This window comes from Panthera leo, chromosome C2 (genome assembly GCF_018350215.1).
Source record: "Panthera leo isolate Ple1 chromosome C2, P.leo_Ple1_pat1.1, whole genome shotgun sequence".
Lineage (NCBI taxonomy): Eukaryota > Metazoa > Chordata > Mammalia > Carnivora > Felidae > Panthera > Panthera leo.
This window is the reverse complement of record NC_056687.1, coordinates 99,193,343-99,205,707: the sequence shown is the minus strand read 5'-3', so window position 1 is coordinate 99,205,707 and position 12,365 is coordinate 99,193,343. Positions and strand designations below refer to the sequence as shown.

General features: G+C 33.3%; 1 long non-coding RNA gene across 1 annotated transcript; it reads right to left on the bottom strand.

Moving 5' to 3' along the window:
* Nucleotides 1–887: 887 nt before the first annotated feature.
* On the bottom strand, nt 888–11,824 carry LOC122230250. Its single transcript, XR_006207357.1, has 3 exons — nt 11,712–11,824; nt 9,646–9,698; nt 888–967 (listed from the first exon to the last, which is right to left on the bottom strand). It is a non-coding gene; the product is annotated as an uncharacterized LOC122230250 (long non-coding RNA).
* Nucleotides 11,825–12,365: the final 541 nt, after the last annotated feature.

The window sequence follows — 12,365 nt, the reverse complement described above, 5'->3', positions numbered from 1 at the left end:
TATCAGCACAGTTGATTCCTTCTGGAGGCTCTACAAGAGAATCTACTACTTACTTCTAGCTTCTAGAAGTTGCTGGCATTCCTTGGCTCCTGGCCACACCACTCCAATTTCCTTTCTCCTTCCCACTTACAAAGACCTTACAAGTACACTGAGCCCACCTGGATAATCCAGCCTACTTATCTCAAAATTCTTAAATTAATCACACCTATAGCACCCCTTTAATAAGTGAGCTAACTCATTCAGTTTCCAGATATTAGAATGTGAGCATCTTTGAGGAGCTCTTATCCAGCATATTGCTTCCCCCACCAAAAAATACTCAAAATACATGTGTTTCCAGAATGCTGGATCATGGATAATTAAATATATTTATATTTAAAATGATGGATAAATCATGGATAGTGAAATCAAGGATAATAAAATAAAAATAATTGATAATTAAATACTTTACTGCTTCAATCAAAGAAAGATTTTCAGAAATCTGGGGTTTCCCAGGCTAACTTGACTCTTTCATATTAATTTTAGGTGTAGACAGGACTTAAATACCACTGTGCACTTTAGTTGGCCCCCTAAAAATATTGTACAAATTATTAGTTATAGAGAAATATCAAAGGAAGACTTAAGTGAAATAAAATAAGATAAATGTAGCTGGTTTGAGGAATGGATATTAAAAATAGGACAAGTAGGGAGATATAGGAGGAACAGATTTTTTCCCCATATTTTGATATGAAGCAGAATTGTGGTGTGATCCTTTAAAGAACAAAAATATTTTGTTGATGTACTACTCAGGAATGTATTTAGGTGCATGTAACAGAAACCTGATGAGGTCTTAAACAAATAACAGTCTTAGTTTCCTTACTTAAAAAGCAATCTGGAAGTAGGAACTTCGGTGTGGGCTTGATAGCTCCTTCTATCTCCTCTGCCATACATAGGTGTATCACAAGATGCTTTCCACCTTCAGGTAGCTTATCTGCATTTCAGAGATCAGAAAGAAAGAAAGTAACAAAAGTGTAATCCTGTGTTGGTTGCATCTGCCCCTTTTTATCAGGAACACAAAGATTTTCCCTGAAGCTTATACCCACAACTCTTTTACAAGGCATTTGCAAGACTGTGACATGGCTATGCCAATCGCATAGCCTTGGAAGTAAGTAGGCATACTACTTTCTCCAAGTAGGAGATGAGATTTTGACTAGGCCACTACCAATGTCTGTCAGAGTTTATTAACAGTGTTCTTATATAATTGTTTCATCATACGATTCATAATCAAGGCTGGTGGTCCTCAAGAAAGGTTCTGTGGGCGGCATTTTTGCATCGCCTTGGAAGTGTCATCAAAATACCCATGACCCAAGTTTCTATTATGATTATGACATTATGAGATACACTGTGGGCATAAAGGCATAAACATAGATATTCTGGAGAGAAATTCCCTACCTTTTCTTCCCCATCTCCTAACATTTGAGAACTATCACACTATATGCATCACTATACACATAGTGAACAATGAGCCATATACCCAACATATAGGTCTCTAATTTGCATACAAATATTGTCCAAGAGAAAATTAAACTGAGGTGTTTTTTACTCTATTTTCTACATTTCTGGTTAGCCACCAACTAAAGTTGAGAAATATCTAATAAATGAGACCTACAAGATCTAAGAGATACAGGGTCAAAACAGGTAACCCCACATTACTCAAAATGAGATGATGACTCTTTTAAACAAAGAAAAACTTGAACAAAAAAACTCAGTCTTTTAGGAGAGATATCAGCTTAAAATGATTTACACACCGTTACTGAGAGAGATGATGTTTTGCAGACCATTAATTTCTATCACTTTTATTTCTTATAAATTGATGTATATAAATATATTTATAAAGGATAATTTACAGTTCTTGTTCAAGAAAAAAACATAATACCTTGAAAAATACAACATATTTTTGGTTATACATTTACCTACAATATTTTCCCTGAATTAAAAAATAAAACCTGACACATTCTTTACTAAAGTTTAGATGCAATATAGCAGGAATTATCTAAATTCTCCCTCTAATTAACTGAGTAATTTCATTGTGTTTAATATAAAAATGAATCAATGAATAATTTTATTTAATATGATCTGTAAAAACTATGGTGGGTGACAAAGCAAATATTTCTTTTCCTTAAATGAAGCAATTTAAAGTATCTTCAATTTATTTTTTCGTAAGAACCTATAAAATAGAAGACCTTTTCAGACTCAGTGCTACAGCTTTTTTCAATTATATTTTGTTAGCTTATTGAAAAGGGAAAGAGTAAGCAGAAGGAAATAAAAACTGCAAGATTCATAGTGGAGGAAAACAAATATGAATTGGAATAATGAACATTTTCATACCACCAAGAAGACTGTTTCTGCATTTCCATAACTTTTGACAAGGCACTTTTATATTTTAACAGCCTTGTTGTTCATGAATGAGGGATAATCCTTGAGGTCATTAATTTTTATACCAAAAGACAGTTAAAAATTCTCATTTACTAGAATTACTGTGTATGAACAGACAAAATAATGAACTGGAATGGACACATACATCATATTAGAACATTACAGATTTTAAAAAGTATTTTAGAGTTAGGTTTCAGAAGCTGACAATGGTCTAAAAAAGAGTCTATTTTGTTTTATTTGTGTGCTTTGGTTTCACATTCTTTCTGAGAATAACTGCTTTTACAATATCCTCAAGAGGTGGTAGTTTATTTGTATCTACATACATGTAACTAGGTTCTAGAATGACTTTATTATCAGGTCACAGCTAGTTTTCACCAAAACTAGGCAGTGATTGCATGTATATATACAATGTGGGTGTATATGTTTGTATGCATCCATGTGTACACTTGCCATTAGCCTTAGCCCAAGAAATGGTCTGGTTAAATAAAATTGTCCCAAAAAGATGGTAATAACCAAATTTAGGTAATCATATTGTCTTGCAGGTTGGGAAATGCTTGAGTACTAAGTTTTCAATAAAAATTTCAATCTTCTGTGGGAACTATTGTTCTCCAGAAGTTAATCAGTAGAATTGTTATCAACATTCTAGAACTACTCCTGTGTGTTATAATGATATTGCAGACTGTGAAACTTAGCCACAGGGTCAAGTTTTCTGCTATCCTCATATCCAAATGTATCCATATTATTAACCTGCATTTCTAGATATAAACTGAATGATTCTGTTTCTTGCAAACTGGAAGAGTGTGGAGAATTGCACAAATAACATTCATTGTAGCAAACCTCCATTATGTCGTTACTTTCCAGGGTTTGATGGTAGTTTAGGTAAAGACAGATGATGTAGAAATTCTGTGCATGGGGTTTAAAGTAATAAAAAAAATTCTTGCCATATTTTTGAGAATGTCTGTATACCAGAAGTTTGCTAGTCCCTGGACATCAGCTTTATAACAGAGCCCAACCATTGTGTGTGTACAATACATTAATAAAGAACATCATGTGGAAGCTGAGAATGATTTTCACACATTCTATATTGTTAAGCTTCTTGAGAGAAGAAAAAATGAAAAGAACTGATTTTGAAATATGATACAGGGAGGCTGAGCCTCCGACTAGCACTCACACAGTCAGGGACCTCTGGCTTTGCCGTTTATTAACAATGATGCTGGTTTACATGACACTTTTATGTAGAAGCAGAAGGCTACTTGGGATTTTAAAATGTGAATTATAGTTCCATTGTACTTCCATTGAATTATGAGCCAGGGAATTATTTAATATTATTGGAGTTGTTCACTCAGAAGCTGATTATGTGTTCTCTTTGGTGTGTTAATGAAGAAGGGGATTTCTTGCATCTGCAGGATAACTTAATTGTCATTCTGAGAATTCTTTTTCAGGTAAATTGCATATTTCAATGTTAGTTTGGCAGGAAAAATTCTAACATGAAGATAATATTATTGACACTAAAAAAACAAGGGAATATTACAGTTTCTTAAATTATTCTCAGACTTTGGAAATATAATTAAATATTTTGTGACTAATCTTACTTAAGTAACTATAATATGGGGAAAAGTATAAGGTGCATTTTTCAGGACTGGGTGTGAAGAGGAGTGATTATTCTTACAAAATAGTCTGTAATTTGCAACCCAATATAGTTCAATGGAAAGACTCAGAGATGATTCGTACATAATCTAGTAAAATGCCATTCTAAATTCATCTTTGCCTTGTTGTGATGTGTTCCCGATGTGACAAACATGTAGCATTGTACTTTTGATTTATTTTGCTCTTAACACAATCCTATATTGATAATAACTACAATAGTTATTGCTATTATTATTTTTTAATGTTTCTCTATTTATTTTGAGAGAGAGCGGGGGAGAGAACAAGCAGGGGAAAGGCAGAGAAAGACGGAGAGAGAATGCCAAGCAGAATCTGTGCTGATTTGATGTCACAGTTTGTGAGACCTGAGCTGAAATCTAGAGTCAGACACTTAACTGACTGAGCCACCTAGGTGCCCCGTTATCTATATTATTGTACTTGCAGTTTTTTACTGTGTACCAGAGAGTATGCTAAGTTCTTTACATATATGATTTCACTTTATAGTCAAACCAAGCTAATGCAATAGGTATCAATAGAGTAGTTAATTAGATTGGCTTTAGAGTCAGATGCACATGCTCTATTTTTTGCTCTACCAATCAATAATGAGCTTTGTGATCTTATTTACCACTTTATGTGTTAGTTATCAATAACATGAAAGTAATAATATGTACTATTAAGACTGTTGTGAGGATTAAATGAGTTATTTGCATATGATAAGCAATTTGTAAATTATAGTTGTTAATTATCTCCATTTTATAGTTCAGAAAACTGAGGCTTAAATGTATAGCATTTTGTCAATATCCTATAGCTACTAAAACGATTATAAAGGATTTGGATCCAGGTCTTCTTTCTGAAATCAGAACCACATTTTCAAATACTATGGCTGTACTGTCAAATATCCAATACATATAGGTATATCTACATCTAATATAATTTTATCAATTATTTTTAATATTTTAATCCTTTTTCCATGTAGAGACTCAAATTCTCCATATAAAGAGAGTGAGTGATTTACTGAATATGACTGAAGATGGGGGGGGGGGGGCTTGATACTCTATCTTGGGTATAGTAAATATTAATCAGAATTATATGTAAATAAGAAGGTGTGATCTTCATATTTTGAGAAATGTCCCTTTGCTAGCACATGCTAAATATTTCATGTTGGAGAGAAACCTTATAATAACCTTATAAACAGATGCATGTACTCCTGTGTATAAATTGAAGAATGAATATAAATTAGCACTTGGAAATTGAGGGATGGAGGAACCATGACAATTAATATTGATGGAGAAATAGAGCTAATAATTACTGATAGAGTACTGTGGTTCTACATGTTCATTCTTACATTAATTATCAAATAATCCCATAAGTCACTATTATTCCCATTTTAGAATACAACTGATAATCATCAATGTTGGGTATCTTGCTCACCATCAGAGTAAAAGATTAATATCAACTAAGAAAGAAAGAGAACTTTAGTTAGAAATATAAATGCCTGTTGCAATTAAACTTGAAGGCCATCTAGAATTGTATTCTAACATCTGGTGACAGTTTTAAATAAACACCGTTGAGGTGCATTGTTTGATGATTTTGGCTAATGCCATTCCCAGCACCAAACCAGTGATAAGCTGTTTTCCCAATATCACTTAGTGATGCAGTTCTTTGATTCAGTATGCATTTCCCTTATTTTACTGTTCAATCCTTTTGTATTTATCACATTTTGATTGTGTTTTTAAGCCAAATTTATTCCATTTGGTTAACTTGATCTATTTGGGGGCTTAGTTAATAAATTCCTAAAGAGAAGATGAAAACTACTCAGAATTAGTTAAAGCTGATCTTTGTCAAAGTTACTAAATAATGGAATCAGGCCAAGTAGGTATATTTGTGCTAGATAAACCCCATATATGAAGCATGATAATATTATTAAGGAGTTTGGAGTTATAGGAACATTGTATCCAACTCCTCAGTGGAAAAATTATTCGGCAGAAATGTATGGGTCAGTTAGCCTTCCCTGAGAGTCTCCACTGAAAGCCAGTCCAATTTGCTCTGGTTGAAAGATGAAATAAATCAAGCACAGGACTGTAGAAAAAAGGTGTTTATTCTGTTAAATACATTCCTTCAGTTTTGGGACACACTGCCTATTTTATCCTGAAGACAAACTATTATTAAAAGAAATGGGGATGTAAAAGGGAAAATAAGTTTCAGATTAGATAGGAGGGTAATCAAGGCATGAAGTTGATCTCATTTATTTTATCTAAAATAGGGATAACACTATCATTGATTTATAACCTCCTTTGGAGCTTCCTGGGTGAAATCTGAAATCAGGGCAAAGGCAGGGGGAGACGAAAGAGGCCGAACAAGATTGGTAAGTGGCAGGTTTAAGAAGCAAGGGAACTTAACACAGGAAGCTTGTCTTGGACGGCTGCAAAAAGAAAAGATCTCCACACCTTCCCACCAAATCTTAAAAGTGTATATAGAGGACTTAACTGAGTTAAGTCATGAATGCCTTCCAGATGTTCTTAAGAACACATCACTATTTTAAGGCTGTATTCTTGGGAAGCTCCTGCGAGCGGGAAAAGCAAGTGGAATGCATATTCCTGGGACAGGTCACAAATCTCTGATTGCCAGGGTCCAGCTCAGCAGTCAACTGGCTGTCAAGTCTTCTCAATGGCTTTTCCTAAAATAATATATTCATCACAGGATTGTCCTAAAGATTAATTTCGATTACATGTAGGATAGACGTAACACATAATACAAACTGCAATTTTATTTTGTTCTCCTTTCTCAAACCCCTCTACACAGAAACAAAATAAAAGCCTCCACTTATGGATTAAGTTAGCTGTATCAGGTTTCCCTCAAGGAATATTAAGTTGAACCACAATTTTAAGCATTCTCGTCTTTTGTGATCTGCTGCTTTTCCTAATATCTCTTTGCAGAGCCACGATTCCTGACAGGAAGTATGCGTGTGCTCTGGGACCAAGAGACTCCAAATTAAAATGTAAATCTCCTTTTCAGTAAAACTTGCAATTTCTGTAGGCAGTAAGCAAGCTAATGGCATGCTGACTTTATCCAATACGGTTCAATTTATTGTGTTGCCCACAGATAGTCCTTACCTTGAGGCAACTGGGATCCATTCCCACAAATGAAATGCCTGAACTGAAGCCAAGGAGACTGGGGAGGAAGACAATGGGGAATCTTATTTTCTTCTCTATTTCTTGATTCGAAGTTGGCTGCAAATGAGTGGATGTAGACTACAGAGATAACCCACTAGCTAAGAAACTTCATGACCCTCATCAAGGCCATCATTTGGAATAGAGATGATCTATATTATCAGTTAAATAATCCAAAAAATAGAAAGCTACCCATCTTGATATTATAAATTATAAATATGGTCAAAAGGTTGCAAGACAGTAGGTAACTTTTAGTTAATCTTTAAAGGGTCGCAGTATTTGTTTTTGTTCTGAATGTGGTCTAAAATGTCTGATCCCAAGAATCTTAAAGTATATACTATAATGCTTTTCTTTTCCTTCTGTGCATGTTGCATTCTCTTTTTAAGCCATTTTTATCCTTACAATTCCAAAACTATTTTTTCAAGAATCTACACTCCAGTTTCTTATTTTTAGTATTCACATATTTCAACAAACCCATGGAACTTGACTTGTGTTTCACTGTAGAATGACATATTTTATATCAATATTCTTTTACTATCAGTATTATTCTCTATGTAATTCATTTAACATACAAATTAATTAGATGATTACTGTGCTAGGTATGAGAAACACAAAGATTATTGAGACAATTAGGCCCTACTTTGTAGACTTCATAGTTTAGTGCATCACTATTCAGTAGAAATATATTAAAATAACATAGATATTTTATTTTATTATTTTTTTCACATAGGTAATTTTAAGTTTCCCAGTGGTAACTTTCAAAAAGTAAAACAGGTAAATCAACTTGAATTATTTATTACTATAGGCAAAATATTATTTCAAAAGGTAATGAATATAAAAATTACTGAGATATTTTATATTCTTTTCTTCATATCTCAGTTTGTACTATCTACATTTCAAGTGCTCAAAAATAATATGTAATTAGTGGCTACTGTATTCGACATTTCAGGTTCAATGGGTCAATAAAGATATATGTAAATGATATAAAATGTACTTTGAAGCAGTTATTTTGAGGAATGCTAATGGTATATTATAAGGAAGATTTTAAAACTATTTTATGGTGGAGAGACTCTTCAGTAGAATAAACATGTATCATAAAAAGTGCTTTCTTACATAGTCATGAAAACAAAGCAGCCAGTAATTAAATGGAATTAACTTTTTAAATTTATTTCCACAGCAGCAGATGCAGAAATGCTGAGTCAGTAAAATGAGTTAAACTAGAGTTTAGAAACCCTGTCTTGTTTCAGAAACTTAACTTTGGAGGCGTAAACCAGGCACACTCCTGAGTGGTCATAAAACAGAGAAAGTTGTTTGACAGACTCTAAGCTACTTTGGAAAATATGTCAGCTTAAGTACCCTATTTCCCTTGAGAGAAACCTCTGGATGTAAGTGAAATTGAGCCCTACACATGTTCATACTCTATGGTTCTGAGATTCTGTGTATTTCCTAATGAGATAATCTAACATATAAAACTCAAGAAATTACTACAGAAGTGGGCAGGGTTATTAATTCTAATTTTTATATATGAATGTGTAAATATTTCAGTGTTAAGTATTTTCAGAGCTACTACCTTTATCCATTTGGAAAACTTGTCTTTGACAAATATTTTCATAGGGTAACATTTGTGAAATAAGTTATCTATGTATGATTCTTTTGAATGTTCACTAGATGGTTCAAAAATCATGGTCCTCAAATTTTACTCAATTCCCTTACAGTTTCTAGATTTATCAGGTTTTCTCAACCCCAGTACAACTGATATTTCAGAATAGGTCATTCTTTTTTGTAAAGAAAAATACATTTAGTGCATAATTGATTATGAAACTTACTCTTTTTTTTTTATTCCATTGCTTCCAAAAGAGTGTGAACACTGGGTATTATATATCAGTGATGAATCACTAAATTCTACTCCTGAAACCAATATTATACTATACATTATCTAGAATTTAAATAAAAACTTGAAGCATTGAAAAAAGAACGTAACATAAAAAAGATTTAAAAATGCTATCAGCATATAGAATGAAATAAGAATTGCAGATTTATTTCAGTGGCAAAACCCCATGACGCAAATGAAGCGTAAGCTTCAAATTTCTTCAATTTGTATGTCCTAGAAGTAGTTCTAGCGATGTATTCACAATTTTTTTAAGTTGCAAAAGTAGGGTATTTTAACCACCCTATGTTAAAATCACTCTCTTTTTGATTCCCACTTCTACCAGTTTTTTCCTCTTGTTGGGTGATGTTAGAAAACTTACATGCTTTTCTGGAAACTAGCAGAATTTTCATTGCAAGCACATTTAGTTAAGGTGTACTGAGCTATATTCATATGATTTGGAGTCCCTTTTGTGTACATTTTAGTTATTATGTGTTTTCATGGTGTAGGAATAAAATCATAGAAACTCTCCTGCGTACTATTCAGACATACCTGATGTCACGTCATAAAAGTGAAGCACCAAAGGCCACATTCCTGAGCAGGACCTGCCGAGCCAAGCATCAGTATAATGTGAGGAGTGGAGAAATGAGGTTTGACAAGTAAGGAATGAGAAACTAATTTATGAAAAATTCTTCCAGTCCTCAGATGTGGAAAGCTGTAAGTGGAGGATTCAGTTTTTATTGACATTAGTCATAATGGAAATTCTCTCCAGGGAGGAATATAGGAATATACACTTAATATAAAATACGCAGCAATAAATGTCACAAACACACATGTACATACACCCTTAGAAAAAAATAAAGCTTATCAGAATTGTGTTTTAAAGAAAAAAACAGAAGAGGTTTATAAACAGCAAGCCTGTCTGTGCATTGAGTTTCATGAATTTTTCATCTCAACACATCAGATCATGCCTTAGTACATCTAATGCATCCTTTGTGATGAAGACTGTCTATTTCAGACAAACAACCTGCCAAAATGCTACCATGTATGATACTATGGTTTGAAGAAAGAAGTACTCCAATGAGAAGTCTCCTACATGTGTTTGTCAAGAAGTAAATGTAGGTAGCATAAGATTAATTGAATAAACAGTTATGCAGCTCAGAACAACATAGTAGCAATTTAAAAATGTATTTGAATTATTCTGGTATATGCTATAATTTGAGATTAACTTTGTATGTTCATTTGCATGTTTCGTTCAGAATTGCTGATTACATTAGCATCCAAAATGAGTCATTAAAAGTATATCACACAGTAAATTAATAAATGTATTACACAATTTTTCTAGATTTGGGAAAATGTTATATTTATTTATTTTGTACTTATTTTGTTTTCATAATGTTGTACATTTCTAAAAGAGTCTCTATCATTTTTATAGATTTCAAATCATAAATCCTAGATCCATGCCCTCATTTGAATTACAGAAAATGGTAAGCAGTTTGGCAAGGCCATTCATATTTCTTTCTACAGCTGGGATGCCCAACATCCACTTCCTAAGTATTTTATACATATTGTATAATTTCACAAAAATAAGCATAAACCACTACCTTTCTGAGCAAACTAGGGTGTAGAATCAATCCTTATAGAAGCATCAGTAGTCTTAGATTATAAGTTTTCCCATGTTTATAGTCAATATAATTACACCACACATTTTAGTGATGCTTTGAGGATTAAATTAGATAGAATTATTTTTTAGTTTGAATTTCATATGAATATCATATCTTACTATTATTATTTTTCTTGTTGAGTTTTTTTAGTTACTGAGATATGCTCTCAAAATAATTTAACATGACCTAATTTCCTAAAGTTCCAAATCCTTTGACTCATTATACCTTTTATTGAGCTTTATGTACTCTATGAAAGAATCACTTAATGCCATTAAAAGTTATTCCATTTTCTTTCTTTTCCACCATCACGAGTCCATCAAACAGGAAAGTATTTTGCTCTCAGATCATTTGTTTTGTTGGTTGAATGTCAGGTTACATTAGGGTAAAGCTAACTTTAACTGGTATTTTCTTTTAAAACTCATTTTTCTTTGTGATGTAAAAGGCTTCTCTCTTTCTAAAGTGAATTAATATGAATTTAACTAGCATGGGAAGAGCTTCTTTTCTTTTCTTTTTCTTGTCTTTTCCTTTTTTTTTTATTGAGTTACTTCCCTGAAATGATGCTATGTTTACTTATGAACAATTCTGTCTTTCTTATTTACCCAGGGAAAAGAAACTGAGGGTTGTCCTGGAAATATTTTTTTGATAGTTGTTTCTCCTTGCTGGGTGGAGAAAGTTAGGTATCTATTCTCATAGGCATCTTCTTATAGAGTCCTTTCCTTCATTTCAAAACTCCTAGTCTAGGAAGTAATCTAGTTAGGTTCTCAAGTATGTTGGTTCCAATTCTTTTAAAGTTCATATGAATAGTATATCAAAATTAGCTGTCTTTCATTAATAGATATGAGTTATTCAGCCAAGTCATTCATTTAATACAATGATTAATTAATCATTAATACAATGATTCAGACACACTCCAGTGCTCCATGAGCTAGTATATTCCAGGAAATTAGTCCTTACCTGTTTCTGTTTCCAGTCCTTTCCTGAATGAAATACTAGACACTTCATTAATCACATGCTCTTTACCTTTTCTTCAAAGTCACTTCAAACACCAGTGCACTTCTCATATGCTTCTCCATCTAGTCAAAGATAAAGAATAATGGTGAGTCCTAGGTGCAATTTTAATTTTTTTTAATGTTTTATTTATTTTTGAGACAGGGAGAGACAGAGCATGAACAGGGGAGGGTCAGAGAGAGAGAGAGAGGGAGACACAGAATCCAAAACAGGCTGCAGGCTCTGAGCTGTCAGGACAGAGCCCGACGTGGGGCTCGAACCCACGGACCGCGAGATCATGACCTGAGCCGAAGTCAGCCACTCAACCGACTGAGCCACCCAGGCCTCCTAGGTGCAATTTTAAAGTTAACTTTTGGTAGACTCTTTCTTGGAAAGTGACAACATTCGGTTGCATAAAATTCCAGTGGACAGTGATAATTAGGAAAACCTGAGAACAGAACCCCAAAACTATTTTCAGTCATGCAGAAAAACGTCAAATTTATTTTTTGTCAGTTAAGTCCAGTTGTACATGAAAGGATATGGAAAGAGATACTTTCCTTAAAGCAGGCCATAGGTCATCAGGCTCAAATTAAAGGACCATGGAGAATTTTCTATGAGGTG